The sequence below is a fragment of the Chiloscyllium punctatum genome, chromosome 22, assembly GCF_047496795.1.
Source record: "Chiloscyllium punctatum isolate Juve2018m chromosome 22, sChiPun1.3, whole genome shotgun sequence".
Classification (NCBI taxonomy): domain Eukaryota; kingdom Metazoa; phylum Chordata; class Chondrichthyes; order Orectolobiformes; family Hemiscylliidae; genus Chiloscyllium; species Chiloscyllium punctatum.
This window is the reverse complement of record NC_092760.1, coordinates 49311890-49328321: the sequence shown is the minus strand read 5'-3', so window position 1 is coordinate 49328321 and position 16432 is coordinate 49311890. Positions and strand designations below refer to the sequence as shown.

The following is a 16432-nucleotide window of genomic DNA, read 5'->3' as shown; positions in this document are numbered from 1 at the left end:
TCTGTCCATAAGACCATAAGACTTAGGGTCAGGCCATTCAACCCATCAAATCTGTTCTGCCATTTGATCTTGGCTGATACGTTTCACAACCCATTCTTCTGCCTTCTCCCTGTAACCTTTGATCCCCTTACTATCAAGAACCTATCTATTTCTGTCTTAAATACACTCGAGTGACTTGGCCTCCACAGCCTTCTGCAACAATGAGTTCCATAAATTCATCATCATCTGGCCGAAGAAATCCCCCCCATCTCAGTTCCAAAGGATCGTCCCTCACTCTGAGGCTTTGCTCTCAGATCCTAGTCTCTCCTACTCGTGGAAACATCATCTTCACATCCACCCTATCCAGGCCTCTCAGTATTCTGTAAGTTTCAATCAGAATTCTCCTCATCTTTTTAAACTCCATCACGGAGAGACCAGATTCTTCAACATCTCCTCATATGACAAGCCCTTCATCACCAGCATCATTTGTGTGTTCCTTCTCTGGACCTATTCCAATGCCAGTAGTTGTTTCCTTTGATATAGGGTCAAAAACTGCCAACAATGTTCCAAGTGCAGTCTGACCAGAGCCTTATACAGCCTCAGCAGTAGTTCCTACTCTTGTATTATAGCCCTCTTGAAATGAATGCCAACATTGCATTTGCCTTCCTAACTGCCAACAGAACCTGCATGTTAATGATAACAGAATCCTGAGCTAGGTCTCTCAAGTCCCTGTGTGCTACAGATTTCTGAAGCCTTGCCCCATTTAGAAAATAGCCTATGCTTCTAGTCTTCCTACCAAAGTGTGTAACCTGACACTTTCCCACATTGTATTCCATCTGCCACTTCTTTCCCCCTTCTCCTAGCCTGCCCAAGTCCTTATGCAACTTCCTGCTTCCTCAACACCACGTTTCCCTCCATTTATATTTGTGTCATATACAAACTTAGCAACAATGCTCTCAGTTACTTTGTCATGATCATGAATATTTAACATGAATATTTGTGGTCCCAGTATGAACCCCTGCAGCACTCCATTTGTCACTGGATTACTCTCTGCTTTCTGCCAGTCAGCCAATATTCTATCTATGCTAGTACCTTGCCACAACACCATGTGTTATTGTCTTATTTAGCAGCTTTCCATTAAGTACCTTGTCAAAGACCTTCTGGAAATCCAAATAGATCACGTCCACTGGCTCTCTTTTGTTGAACTTGTTCTTTACTTACTCAAAGAATTCTGACCAATTTATCAGACCTGACCTCCCTTGACAAAGACATGCTGACTCAGCCCTACTTTACCATGCACTTCCAAGACTCTGCGATCTCATTCTTAATAATGGAATCTAAAATCGTACCAATAGCCAAGATCAGGGTAATTGGCCTATAGTTTCTTGTTTTGTGCCTTCCTCTTAAAAAGTGCATTTTCCAGTCCTCTGGTACTTTCCCTGACTCCAATGGTTCCTGAAAGATCACCACCAACACTTCCACAATCTCCTTAGCTACCTCCTTTAGAACACTGGAGTATAGTCCATTTGGTCCAGGTGACTTATCCACATTCAGATCTTTCAACTTCCCCAGCACCTTCTTCTTGCCAATGGCCACTACACTCACCAACTTTCTTGAATTTCTAGTGTTCACAGATGTCTTCCACTGTGAAAACTGATGCAAAGTAACTGTTCAGTTCCTGCGTCATTTCTTTGTTTTCCAATACATCTTCTGCAGCTTCATATTCCAACAGTACGATGCCCATTCTTGCCTCTGTTTTACCTCTTAGATATCTAAAGTCTTGCAGTCTTCTTTTATATTACTTGCTGGCTTACTTTCATATTTCATCTTCTGGCCCCTCATTGCTTTCTTAGATATCCTGTGCTGATTTTAAAGCCTTCTCAATGTTTTGGCTTCCGACTAATCTTCACCACATTTTATGTTTTTTCTTTTGCTTGTATGCTTTCTCTGACTTCCCTTGTCAGCCCTAGTTACCTCCCCTTAGTATTTTTCTTCTTCCTTAGGACATATTTCTGCTGTCCTCCTGAATTATGCCCAGGAATTCCTGCCATTGTACTCCAATGTCTTCTCTGCTAGGGTCCCCTTGCAATCAACTCTGGCCAGCTCCTCCCCCATGTCTGTGCAGTTATCTTTACTCAATTTTAATACCATTACTTTGTATTCCACCTTCTCCCTCTCAAACTGCAGGTGAATTCTATCATATTATTGTCATTGGCCCCTCAGGATGCCTTCACATTAAGTTCCTTAATCCAATCTGCCTCATTTGATGTCACCAAATCCAGAACTGCCTATTCCCTCATGGGCTCTACCACAAGTTGCTCCAAAAATGCCACCTCTTAGACATTCCGTGAATTCCTTTCAGGTAGATCTCCTATAATGCCATAGTTGAATTCCTTTGAAACCGCGCTTAAGAGAAGATCGCTTAATACAAATAATGGTGCCGATGAGAAGAGTGAGGTTGGGGCAGACCAGCAAAAAATATCACTCATGTTTGCTCAAAAATCACACAAGAGTCTAACAGAAAGTATTGCACAGCCTGGATTAAGGTTGAAATCATATTTATTAACAAAACAAAAGGAAACTTAACATAGTACATTTAAAAAATGTAAGAAAGCTGCATCTTTACAGTACCTCTCACAGAAAGCTGCCCTATCAGCAGCTGACATTGGTGCATGCATAGTATGGCACAAAGACTGGCGCTGATATTGTGCATGTGCGGGACAGTTCAGAGTCTTCAGCATGGACATCGGCATATGCTCAGAACAGTGCGGAGGTTTTGGTGTGGACATTGGCGCATTCTCAGAATGAAGCACATGAACTGATCCCCACTGGAATTGCACTGTTGCAAACAGAGATAAGCATTCTCAAAAGTACCATTCCCTAATTATTCAGCAATGTTATAGCCAAATCACACTGTTGAAACATGCATTATCCAAGAACTACTTGTAACTTGAGATCTGCTACCATCCTGATGTTCCCAGACCACCTGCTGATTGAAGACCCCAAGATTATTGCAATAATGCCTTTCTTATACATCTTTTCTATCTCCCGATTTATTTTCTTCCCCACAACCTGACTACTGCTAGAACGCCTGTACATAACTCGCAACAGGGTCTTTTTTACTCTGCAGTTTCTCAACTCTACCCACACAGATTCTATGCTTCCAATTCTAATCACTTTTTGGTTTAATTTAGTTTAATTCCTTACCAACAAGGCAACCCTTCCCTCTCTGCCCTACTGACTGTCCTTTCAATAGGGCCTGTATCCTTGGATATTTAATTCCCAGACTGAATTTGAGGTTGTTAATCTAAGGAGTGTGACTGGCTCCTGAAACATAGCATCCAGGTAACTGTCCCTGTCCCTGATGCATTGCAGTGTTAAAACCTCAGACTCCAGCTCATCAACTCTGAGCCAGAGTTCTTTAAGTAACCAATACTTGCTGCAAATGTGGTCATAATGAATTATGATGGTGTCCACCAGCTCCCACATCATGCAATTACAACATATCGCCTGGCCCAACATCTCTATTTTAATTACTTAGTTCTTAATTTGATTTTAAAAAATTTTGTACTGATCTTTTAGTTTGTGGTGTGTTAATATTTCCTCTGTTTACCTTCAGTCTGAAATTATCTTCTAATAGATAGTCAAATTGGTAGCTAGCACCACCGAAGAATCTATGGGTAACCGATGATGTCACACTTTTGTTCTGGGCCCCTGATCCTGGTCTTCAATTTATCCAGTTCTGTTCATATGTTGCTTCCAAGTTCCTCAAAATTTCTACTCACTAGGGCTGTGTCTCACTTTGGATGTTACCTCTCCTTCCAGACCATGCAAAATTTACTAACCAAACAGTCTATATCCTCCTTCTTCACTGTCAACTAATCATCATGTCATCTCTGAACTTACCTATCCCCCTATATTTTCTTCTATGTCATTTATAGATTTTGTTTGAGAGGCCAGACAAAAAGAAAAGCTGTTCAATGCTAATGGTACAAGGAGACACAAATTTAAGTTTTAGGCAACAGACACATTGGAGATGTGAGAAAGAATTTTTTTATATAATGTGTGGTAATGGCCTGGAATTCGTTATATACTAGGATTGAGTGAAATAAACTTACAGTCTATGGGGATAAAGCAGTGTAATAGGGGCGATTGAGTTCTCAAGCATATGGATTCCAGGGGCTGAATGGTCTCTTTATGTACCCTAATAACTCCATGACTTTATAACATGATTTTCCCTCTGTAAAACCAATTTGACTTTGCAAAACTACAATATAATTTTCTGAGTACATTTTTAAGATTTACTTATGAATAAGTTCCAGGATTTTCCCAGTTTTTTTGTCTCCTAATTTCTTGGTGTAGTGTTACATTTTCTAACTTTGAATCTGGAGATTTTGAAAAGTAATAACTGAATGAGCTGCCAGAGGAAGTGGAGGAGGCTGGTACAATTACAACATTTAAGAGGCATTTGGATTTGTATATGAATAGGAAGGGTTTGGAGGGATATGGGCCGGGTGCTGGCAGGTGGGACTAGATTGGATTGGGATATCTGGTCGGCATGGACGGGTTGGACCGAAGGGTCTGTTTCCATGCTGCACATCTCTATGACTCTATGACTATTATTTTCACTCCTCTGCAGCTGTCACTTTTACAATTGTAAATGTAAGCCATCAGACTTGGGGGTTTATGATTCTCATAACTTTTTCTCTTCTGATATTAATTATTTGAAGCTCTACACTATTGTTCACCATTTGGTAACACTTTATTTCTCATATGCAGGTTGTGTTGTCTAATGTGTCACATTTGTTCAACAGTAAATGTATAGCATTTGGCCTCTGTTCTTTCTTCATTCCCTATTTCTCCTGTCTGTTAGGAAGAAATGTTTGGTTACTCTCCTTTTTATATTCTCATAAAAGCTATTACAGATCTGGCCAGTTTAGTTTAATTCTATATTTTCTATTTTTATTAATATTTGTATCCTCTTACTGGTTTCTAAAACTCTTTAATCTATGGTTTTACTTCTATTCTTCATAACATTATAAAAAACTTCATCAACTGCGTACCTCATACGGATTAATATTGATATAAAACAAGTATTGAATTATTTATTTTTATTGATTGATTTCCCTTAACTTTCATATGGGTTCCAGTACAAGAGAGAGAAGAGGGATATTTCATTTGTCCTAACATTGGTTTAAGTCATGACTCATTGTGGAAAATATGAATGAAATATATTGTTGAAAAGTGCCAGTAACTCTGTAGAGAAACCATAAAGAAGTACCAGTTACATTTAAAGTGTCAATATCATATTTTCAAAATTAGACTATAACCCCTTGTGAACTTTTAAGTTGAGGAAATACTTCAATGTCACTTCAAAATTTATAATGGTGTCCATTCCCATAACATTTAACAGCACCAGTGTCAGCTCAGTCTGAGAGGTTCCTTAGCCACAATAATTTTGTGTGACTGTGAAATAAGGTACAATCTTCGTTCTTTTAGTGGAAATGTGAGGACAAAGCCCCCAGTTTTTGACATAGACTTCGACTCCCCGTTATAATCGAATTCTCCCTCCCTCCAAAGCACGGGGATGCCCATGGGATTACTGCTTGATTCACTTCGCAATTGGACAGACCGACAAGCTTTGTGTGCACGACTTGATGCAGGGAGTAAATAACGCCCCAAAGAAAACACATTAAAGAACAGAGCAGAACCAGGCTCTACTGACTCGTAAGTTCCTAACCTTCTGCTGTGATAATTTAAAACTACCCTGGCCTCTCTCTCTCTCTCTCCTCAAAAAATAATTGGGGGGGGGGGAGAGAGAGAGAGAGCAAGTAAATAACTACTCATAAAGTGTGTAATAATGGAAATTGGGGAAGAGTTGGAGCATAAGGACGAGCTATCTTGTCATCATCGTGTGATGTTAAAGGGAAACGAATTGCTTGAAGAGAGAGAGAGAGAGAGAGAGGGGGGACTTTTTATTGTATACATCCGCGGTTTGGATGCGAGGGGATTTAAACTGATAATTAAAGTAAAAGGCAGCCGCGCCCCGGCTCCTAACACCAGGCGGCCGGGAGGAAGCCTTTGTTGGTTGAGCGGAGTGGTTTTTTTTTTCACCTCCGCCCTCCTCCCTCCAGTTGAGGGGGGGGATGGGGTGTTTTTGTTGAGGGAGTGAGTGTGGGGGGAGGGGGCGGTGGAAGCTGCGGGATTATTTTGCCAGTCGCTGCGGGAGCCGCTGTCAGCCCGCCGGCCGACGCCAGCCGCCATGTTGGATTCTAATGTTAATTTTCTAGAAATTGCCCCTCAAATTTGGACAGAGGTTCCCGGCTCGTCCTGAGGAGAGAAGCGAAGTTTTTTTTCGACCCCCCCCCCCCCACCCCATTTTTTTTAATTAAAACAAGAAAACGACGAAAGGGGGAGGAAGTTTGTTTTTTTTTAAAATTTTTTTATAAAAAAAGACGACTCGGCTCGGATGTTTGTGTCTTGGCCCCGTCTGGTCGCAGAAAGCAGCTAAATTGGGGTAAGGAAAGGGGCTGAGAAATGATGGCCGGGTTTCTTCGTGTTGTCTTGTCCGTCTATTTCGAGCAAGGAAATTCGTAGGATTTTTGTTTTTTTTCTCTCTTTTTGTTTTTTTTTTCGCTCCCTTTTTTCTTGAACGAGCGGCGACTGTTTTCGACGCCGATGCCGAGGGGATGGAGCTCCCATTCCTGTTTCTCGGAGAGTTTATGCCGAGGCTTTGCTTTCGGCCCGAATGTTTTTTTTTCCCCTTTTTTTTTAGATTATATACTAAACCCCTCTCGAAGTCAGTCATACAAAATGGAACCGGTTTTAACTTCACGTTCCATCATCTGCTTTTAGCTGTAACTTATTTCTACGCTAACTTTTTTTTCTTTTGTACCGATTTATCTTGTTCCTGCCGTGCTACTTGGTGACATTGACGGGTGTAAGTTTTTTTTAAAAAAAAAATTCTACAATCTCATGTCGTAGACATATTCCTATCTTTTGGCGATTTAAAGAGACTAACCAATTTTAAAGGAACACGCCGCCAGGTGGAGGAAAATGAAAACGTCATTTTTGGAAATCAGGATTAAATACTATTCATCCCCTTTTAAATTCCTTTTTTTTTCCCCGTTTCGGAATCTTTTTCTTTTACTTTGAACCCACCCAGGGAGAGGGGGGAAAAAATCCCCCGCGACGTGTTTCTCCCCCCCCCCCCCCGTGTCTTTCGCCTTTGGCTAAGTGTCCATAAACTAGATTTTAAGGTTTTGTTGCCGAGGTTTCCTTTTTCTTTCAGTCGGAAGGGGGCGGCGAGGTATCAGTGTGAGAGGGAGAGGGAGAGAGGGAGGTGCAAGCTCTTAGTGCGTCGGTGATTCGTGTTGAGGTCAAGGGTAAAGAAAAGCTGCTGTCGTATCAGAGCCAACATGGTACAGTTTAGTCAGTAATCTTGCCTGACCTGTTGGTGTATATACAACAGAGCAATTGATACTTACAAGGAGTGTTTTGCCTTCACTCGTTGGGTAACTTTGAACGTTAGCGACAAATCCCGTGACCTTTGTTCATTTTACTTCGGAGCTGTTATGATTAGAATATTTCTGGCTGCCTATCCCTAACATGATTAACTGTTGAAAAACATCCATCTGTTTGTTGCATGAATACGTCTAGCTCCTATCTAAATTTACGAAAGAACGTCAACATTTTTCTTTAGTCTTTTGTAATGTTATACCCAAAGATATAACCCTAATTCAAATTGGAGATTTTCTATCTACTTTTGAGCTGTTATATCATGCTTAAACTTTTTTTTTGTCAGACTACCTTTTTTTTGCATGTATTTTGCAATTGAAGTGACAGAATGGCATTTCTGTGCTGAGCTCTAAACAAGAAAAGCTACGTGACTGACTGACTGGACTTAGTTGTCAACAGAGACTACTTGTTCTGAGGAAGGGCTCATGCCCAAAATGTTGATTCTCCTGCTCCTTGGATGCTGCCTAACCTGCTGTGCTTTTCCAGCAACACATTTTCAACAGAGACTACTTGTTCAGTTTAATATTTTTCACCCGTAAGACTTTCAGCTCTTATGCAAACTATAGAACATGCAAATCTGAACACAACTAAAAGTTAGTATAATAACAGGAGTAGATGCACAGGTTTAACATAATTCAAGGCACATTTAGGACTTAACCTGACATGCTTCTAGAGAGTGATCATGTGGAATTTACTTCACACATTTAAAGATTTAGTTGAATGTTTGTGATGAGCAAGTGATATTTCAATCTTTGTGTATTGTCTAGTGGTGATAGACCAAGTAGCCACCTTCACCTGGACACGTTATGAAAACTGGAATTAGTTAACAGCTTTTGACTCAGTGATAGCATTCTTGGAAAGAAATGTACAAGACTCCCTTCAGATGCTTGCTTATATCGTTCAAGCTGACTCTTGAATGATATAAGCAAGTGTCAGCTTGAATGATACTTAAAAATGTGTTGCTGGAAAAGCACAGCAGGTCAGGCAGCATCAAAGGAGAAGGAGAATCGACGTTTCGGGCATAAGCCCTTCTGCTTGAACAATATAATAGGAATATGCAGTGTTGAGCTTTTTTAAAAAGATGTGCCCCCTCAGTTGGAAGTAAGTGATCTAAGGCAACATTAGGAGAGCATCAGGAATTCTTCTGGCTTTCAGAGCAAAGTGTATAATCTCAACCAACATCAAAATCAGATTTCTATGATCACTATCTCATTTCTTTGTGGGCCCTTGTTGATCACTTGATCACAAATTCACTACATGACAAAAGTAACCACACTTCAGAAACTCTTTATTGGCTGTAATGCGTGCAGATGCTTTGAGATTGTGAAAGACACTTTTTATAAATGCAAGTCTTTTTCCCCACCTTGAAATAGGTGATATCATTTTAATGAACCACATCTTGATTGTCCGGTTCTAATTTATTTAGATATCATTGTGGAAAATCTGATCAGTAATAGGTTTGCCATTTTGAGTGTTTATTGACATTTCTTTATGATTTGGAGGAGCTGGTGTTGAATTGTTGTGGACAAAGTTTTGAAAAGTCTCTTTCACCAGGGTTTGGTCCAGCAGGTTTATTTCGAAGCACTAGCTTTCGAAGCGCTGCTTCAAAAGCTAGTGCTTCTAAAAACCTGTCGGACTAAACCTCAAATTAAAAATCATAACACTTGAGATTTCTTTATGTTGAGTTGTTTAGTAACTTTGAACAGAACACTTCTGCATTAATTGGAATAAAATGTAGATTTGGGTACTAATCAAACAGGTTGGAAAGCAGGAGCTCCTCAAGACTTGAGTTTCAAACTAAAATGCTTAATCAAAGCACTTATCTGAGTTTAAAAGATTGTGTTCGAACCCCACTTTTGACTTTATCTCATTATACAGGGTGACTTTTTCAATAACAGTCCTGAGACAAGCCCATACCATTATGGGTGCTGATTTGCAGATAAGATCTAACTTGGATAGAAGCGCAAGATTCCATCGTCTTCAAGAAGAATGAATACCAGTGTCTTGGCAAACTTCTATCCTTCAACCAACAGCATCAGAAATAGAATGTTGTTTTTCAATTATTTACTATTTGGTGAACCTTCCTGTGTGCAAATTCCGTGCAGTGTCTTCCACAAATTCTTGCACAAATTTAAAATCTGGAGATTAATCACTATTGAATAAAGTCTATAATAAGATAAGGAACTAAGGGAGATAAACAGAGCTTAAATACAGATCAGCCATGAGCTGGCAAAGCAGGCTTGAGGGACCGAAGGCCCTACTCATGTTTCCATACATTTTTAACTTAAGTAAACTGTGGCTTTACAGTATTACAGGGTTGTTCTGAGCATTATTCATAAGTGTCTTTTAATGTTTCTTTAGTATTGACAGTAACTGAAGTAACTTCAACAGCAATGTAATTTAGAAGCACATGAAAGTTGCTAGTTTGTGCTTGTAGTAATATGATTGTCACCTGGAATTTAACATTTCATGAAAGTACTAGAAGAAAAATATTTAATCAATTTATAATTGGATGGCTTGTCACATGAAGCTTGTACTCTTGCAGTAGTGTTTCTGTTTTATAATTGGTTTTTGTAGTGGTTTATTTGACTTCAGTTTTAAACTAAATTGCTTGTTCTCAAGGTTGTTACCAAAGAAAAATATATTGGCAGCTATTGATAGCTATTTAAATTCCAGTTTTAAAAATACTTCACTCATGAATTTTATACCACATTGTACTGATTTTGTGCATAAATTCAAACCGAACCATATTTGGAATATGTATAAACTGCAGACACCAACACAAACAATGAGAATGTCCCTTTCATGCATTTTCAGTCATTTTGAGAATCACAACTGACAAAGAAACCTGTTTCCTTTCACCTTTTTTAATATATAAATTAGCCATTCATTACAAACATGATTCTGTAGCAACATTTTGCTGTGGGAAGTTATGAACATTTGACTAGCATTGAAAATAGGGGAGAGAGAGAGAGAGAGAGAGAGAAGTATCCTTATCCTGACAAAAGTTTATACTGTTTCAGAAAAGTAAAAATGTATGCTGGTCACTTAATGGAGTTTCAGTTGTGTATTCAATAAAACATCTTTGTCAATAATCTGAGAAGATTGTGTTACCACTGGAGGATGTGATTTCTGTTTCTCCCACTGCATGATTAATAGTTGATTGTTATATCTGTTTTTGATGATCACTTTACAGCTTGTTACTTTGGCTGTTTTTAGAAAGTTATATATTTTGTATAATATACAAACAGATGAATTAGGAACAGGCCACTTGGCTCTTTTGAGCACGTTTGACCATTCAGTAAGATGATGGCTGACCTAGTTACTTGATATTCTCACCTACCAGTTGATTACCTTTCACCTGCTTACTTATCGAGAATGTATCCATCTTTGCCGGTAAAATATTCAAGAAATCTGCTGCTAGTGGCATTTGAGGAAGGAAGCTCCAAACACTAGTGAAATGTTCTCCTCATCCCTCTTAAATAGGTGATTCTTTTGAGTTTTGAAAGTGACTCCTGGTTCTAGATTCTCCCACAAGAAATATCCTAATGTACTTACCCTGTCAAGATGAATGCGCTCCCCGGAAGAAAAATCTTCTGTTTGAATCAAGTTGCCTCTTAATCTTCCAAACTCCAGTAGCTACAAGCCTAGCCTGTCTAACCTTCGTTCATAAGACAACCTGTACATTCCAATGTCGTGAGAGGGGCTCTTTGGCTTACAAAAGTAACCCCTTACAGGCCTGTAATTGTCAAGACCTGACATCCAAACATTTACTTTGTTGACTTGCATTGTGTTCTGACTTGCAAATGTAGTCCACAATGGAACCTGTTTGTGATTTGGGGACTGACTGTACATCCGATCTTTAATAAAGAGAATGATGTTGTAGTCAGTACTGTGGTCTCATTAGCTCCCTATATAACTAAAGTAGAACCTCCCTAATGCTGCATTCAATTACCTCACAACAAATAATAGCACTTCCAAATACTTGCTATATTTGAAACAGGCATTGTTGAGCATGCACTTTTAGTAAGACAAATTAGTCCTACAATTTAAGTTGAAAATATTCTTGTTTTAGTTGTACTTGCTTGCCAGTTAAAAGCCTATCTAACTCTTAACTCATTATCTGCTGTAAACTACAAATTCCTTTCTTGATATTGCTTACTAAACTGAGCTATAAAATTTTTTTCAGATCTTGAATTATGAACTTCAGTATTGAAAGAGGCTTGTTGTAATAACTGAAACAAAAATCATCTTTGCAAATGAGAGGGAGAAATCCATCAAAACCATTAAAGTTGAAATTTATAAGAACATTAGTTCTGATGCAGTGAATTTTATAGCTTGTGGAATAAAGCAATAATAAATGGTATTCTACTAGCTGTTGTTTTTTTGTCTCCTTACACTTGCGAGATGTCTGCTGTAGAGAGACCAATAATAGTTCTCTAAACTGACTTCTGGAATGTTATTCCCTAGAGTTTAGAAGGATGAGAGATGATGTAAAATTCTTTATACTTGATGGGAGACTGAGTTGTTGATAAAGGCATAAGGTTTTTTGATTTAACCAGGAACTATTGACTCTGGCTTTTTGGTCGCTTGGTGGAAGGTCTGATTCATTCAAGGTTATGCCATCAAATTCAAATCATAGCAGTGTACACAAAGTTGTTGATGTCGGTGTGCATGTGATTCTGACTGTAAATTGTGATAAGCATGAGATGAATATGGAAGAGGAGAGGTCCATGGAGTTTTAATTTTTATATTTCAAGAAAGTTTAATGCTCTGTGGTTGCAGTCCAAGAATATAATTGATTTTCCTTTGTAGATCATAGCAGTGCTGAGACCAGGATGTAAACTGGATTAAGAGTTTGAATCAGCAATGTGGGAGAGACCAAAAGGCAACCATGTTCAAATACCTTGGATGTTGGAGTTTAGAGCTGAAAGAACAATTTGGGTGGAGAGATGGGTCTAGAAATGAATTTGTTTGAAAGGAAAAGAGCAAACAGTTCAAAGGCTTGCTGTTAATAGGAGAGGACTTAGTGGTGGGATTTAGTACAACAGCACCTACATATAGGCAAATTCTTTAATATGAGAGGGCAGAGAAAATGGGGGAAGACAAATGATTAGGTGATAACTGACAATTTTGTCAGTGGTGGAAGAGAATAGGATATCTAAGGCAGTTGTGAGCTGATGTTTATCTTTTCCTGTGCAAGTCCTACCCCTTAGTTGTTTTATGGTCTTTTTTTTAAAAGATACCTAATCAGTCATACAGAATGGAAATAGACTCTCTTTGCGCTGACCAGACATCCTAATCTGACAGTTGCTAGCATTTAGCCCATATCCTTCTAAACCCTTTTCCGTTCATTTACCCATTCAGATACCTTTTAAATGTTGTAATTGTACCTATCTCTACCAATTCCTCTGACAGCTCATTCCGTGTACATACCACCTTCTGTGTGGAAGAAGTTATCCCTCAAGTTGTTTTTAAATCTCTTCCATCTTTCCTTAAACCTATGCTGTCTAATTTTGGACTCTTTCCTCAACCTGCCATCTTAGGACAAAGACGTTGGCAATTCATCTTATGCATGCTCCACATGATTTCATAAGGTTACCCCTCAGCCTCCAAGGGAACAAAAACCCAACCAATTCAGCCTCCTTGCTACAGCTCAAACGCTCCAGCCCCGGCAACGTTCTTGTAAATCTTTTCTGTATCCTCTCCAGCATCTTCCCTACAGAAGGGTGGCCAGAATTGTACGAATATTCCAGAAGTGGTCTCACTCATGCCCTGTACAATCTCATTATGTCGTCTCAATTGCTATACTCAGTGTTCTGACCCATGAATGCGAATATGCAAAAAGCCACCTTCACCACTCTGCCTACCTTTATTGGTATAAGGCCCTAGCTCTTTATTATTTCTGTAGCTGGAACTTGAGCATGTACTATGTGACTATTCAGTTTCAAAGTTCCTTTGTAATTGAAAGCAAAATTCTTACTGCCACAGACTATGTTGGTGTTTAAAGCAAGCGTTATGTTGATTGACTTAGTGTCTTAGAATAGATCAAGCTGGTAATATGTGAGCTACACAGAGCAGGAACATTTTTCAATTGCACAAACAAGTGATGTTTGTAAAAATGCTGCAAGTATATTGTACTTCATGCCTTAAACGGTCTTCTCCTTGACTGTTCATTTCAGTTCTTGGAGTATTAAAGTCTGGTAGGATGTAATGTATAATTAAATGTCCTGTCTACTAAAGTGGATAGAACAAAGAAAATTTATAGTCCAGGAACCGGCCCTTTGGCCCTCCAAGCCTGAGCCGATCCAAATGTACTATCTAAACCTGTTGCCCAATTCCTAAGCATCTGTATCCCTCCGCTCCCACCTACTCATGCATCTGTCCAGATGCATCTTAAATGAATCCACTGTGCCTGCCTCTACCTCCTCTAGCAACACATTCCAGATGCCCACTACCATCTGTGTGAAGTACTTGCCGAGTGTATTCCCCTTAAACTTTCCACTTCTCACTTTGAAAGCGTGTCCTCTCGTTACGGAATCCTTCACCCTGGGAAAAAGCTTGTCTCTATCCACCCTTTCTATACCCTTCATGATTTTGTAAACCTCAGTCAGGTTTCCCCCCCCCCCCCCCCCCCCACCCCATATCTCCTTTTTTTTCTAATGAAAATTAGCCTAACCTATTCAACCTTTCTTCATAGCTAGCACCTTCCATACCAGGCAGCATCCTCGTAAACCTTCTCTGCATCCTCTCCAAAGATCCACATCCTTTTGGTGATGTGGCGACCAGAACTGTACACCGTATTCTAAATGCAGTTGAACCAATGTCTTGTACAATTTTAACATGACTTGCCAGCTCTTATACTCAATACTCTGACCAATGAAGGCAACCAATGCCTTCTTGACCATTCTGTCCACCTGTGCAGCAACCTTCCGGGTACAATGGACCTGCACTCCCAGATCTCTCTGTCCATCAACTTTTCACAAGGCTTTTCTCTTCATTGTATAATTCGTTTTAGAATTAGTCTTGCCTAAATGCATCACCTCACATTTGTTTGGATTGAATCCATCTGCCACTTTTTCCACCCAATTCTCCAGTCTATCTATAATCCTCCTATATTCTTTGACAGTCCCTTATGCTTTCTGCTGCTCCACCAATCTTCGTGTCATCTGCAAACCTGCTGATCGTTGCCAACAGTACCCTCTTCCAGATCATTTATATATATTACAAACAACAGTGGCCCCAACACTGACCCCTGTGGAACACCACTGATCACCTTTCTCCATTTCGAGAAACTCCCTTCGACTGCTATTCTCTTGTCTCCTGTCGCTAAACCAGTTCTTTATCCATCTAGGCAGACAATGTGACTTCACTTTCTCCATTTGTCTACATGGGGGCCCTTATCAAATGCCTTACTAAAGTCCATGTACATGATATCGACAGCCCTTCCTTCATCTATCAACTTGGTCACTTCCTCGAAGAACTCTAAGTTGGTAAGGCACAATCTACCCCACACAAAACCATGTTGCCTATCACTGATAAGCCCATTCTTTTCTAAATATAAATAGATCCTTATCCTTCAGTACCCTCTCCAGCAACTTTCCCACCACTGACGTCAGGCTTACTGGTCTGTAGTTACTCAGAATATCCCTACTATCCTTCTTGTACAGGGGGACAACATGAGCAGCCTGCCAGTCCTCTGGCACTTCACCTGTATTTAAGGATGCCACAAAGGGGCCCCAGCTATTTCCTCTCTCACCTCCCTCAGCAATCTCTGTATTAATGCTGCTGTAGCCATATCGTGAATAGCAAGAGGGTTAACCCATGTTTGCTGATGGATGTTTATTTCTTAATCAGCGTCAGTTTGAAAAGAAAAATGACCTGATCAGAATCACCTTCTTTGTAGGAACTTGCTGTGAGGAATCTTCCATACATCACTGCAGTGACTGTGCTTCAAAAATACTACATTGGCTGTTAAGCCCTTTGTGATGTCTAGAAGTCATGAAATGTGTTGTGTGAATGCAAGTAATTTGACTTGTTTGTCAATTGTATTTTAGGCACTGTTACCATTGTGTAGATCTGCTTTTGCGTCTTTTGAATCTGAATCAGTCTAAAGGTGTTACTTTGGAGTTTATCCAGCAGTGATCTTCACAGTTGCTTGGTTGAACCAAATTTTTCTGGTAAATTTATTTAAATGAGATGGAGTATTTATCACCTACCTGTTGAGATTGATATGCAGTAGAGCTAACATTGTCTGATAATGTGGTCATATTGGGATTTTTATACTCTTTTGTTAGGAGAGAGCAGGCTTGATAGTGTTTACAAGAATGCAACTGTGTGCTAAGTGAGAACAGGGCAAGAGATGAAATGTGGATCTTGAGAAGTGATTTGAAAATTTTAAAATTTGAAATATATTGAAGGTCACTTCAGTGATATTCTGCATATGTCCTTGGGCACATGGATGATGAACAATAGTTGCTTTGATTAAGGTCACTGGCAATAGAACTTGAACTGCCATCATATTTTTGGAGGATAGAATATGGAAAGCTAGCCATGAGTGAGATGAAGTAGTCAAGCCTGGAGGTAACAAAGACATGAATGAAGATTTCATCAGGAGATGAGCTGAACAAAGCAATGTTACAAAGCTGGAAATTCGTAGCCTTGCTAATTGTAGTTCTGTGGTTAGAATCTCGCCTTGGACTTTAATGCAAACCTAAGGGTGCAAGCAGTCTAATTCAGCTTCAGACAATAGTCAGGACAAATGATGGAATGGTCTGCTAGGGAATGTAGTTCTGGACAAATAACAATACTTCAGTCTTCCCGATTGTTTAATTGGAGGATGATCGTGCTCATTCAGCACTAGAAATTGGATCAGTAGTGTGATAAGTTGGGAATGATAGATGCAAGATGAGTCACGTGTGTTGTGAGCATACAC

The 16432-nt window shown here is 39.6% G+C and overlaps 1 protein-coding gene across 3 annotated transcripts in view; it reads left to right on the top strand.

The window, feature by feature from the left end:
• Positions 1 to 5548: 5548 nt before the first annotated feature.
• Positions 5549 to 16432, top strand: part of kmt5b (lysine methyltransferase 5B) — a 46417-nt gene continuing 35533 nt past the window's right edge. For 2 of the 3 annotated variants that reach the window (XM_072592252.1, XM_072592250.1), the window contains exon 1: positions 6023 to 6496. The gene's annotated coding sequence lies outside the window, so the exon portion shown is untranslated. Of the gene's footprint in view, positions 5707 to 6022; positions 6497 to 16432 lie in introns of those variants that run through there. The other variant, XM_072592251.1, reaches the window with a different exon arrangement.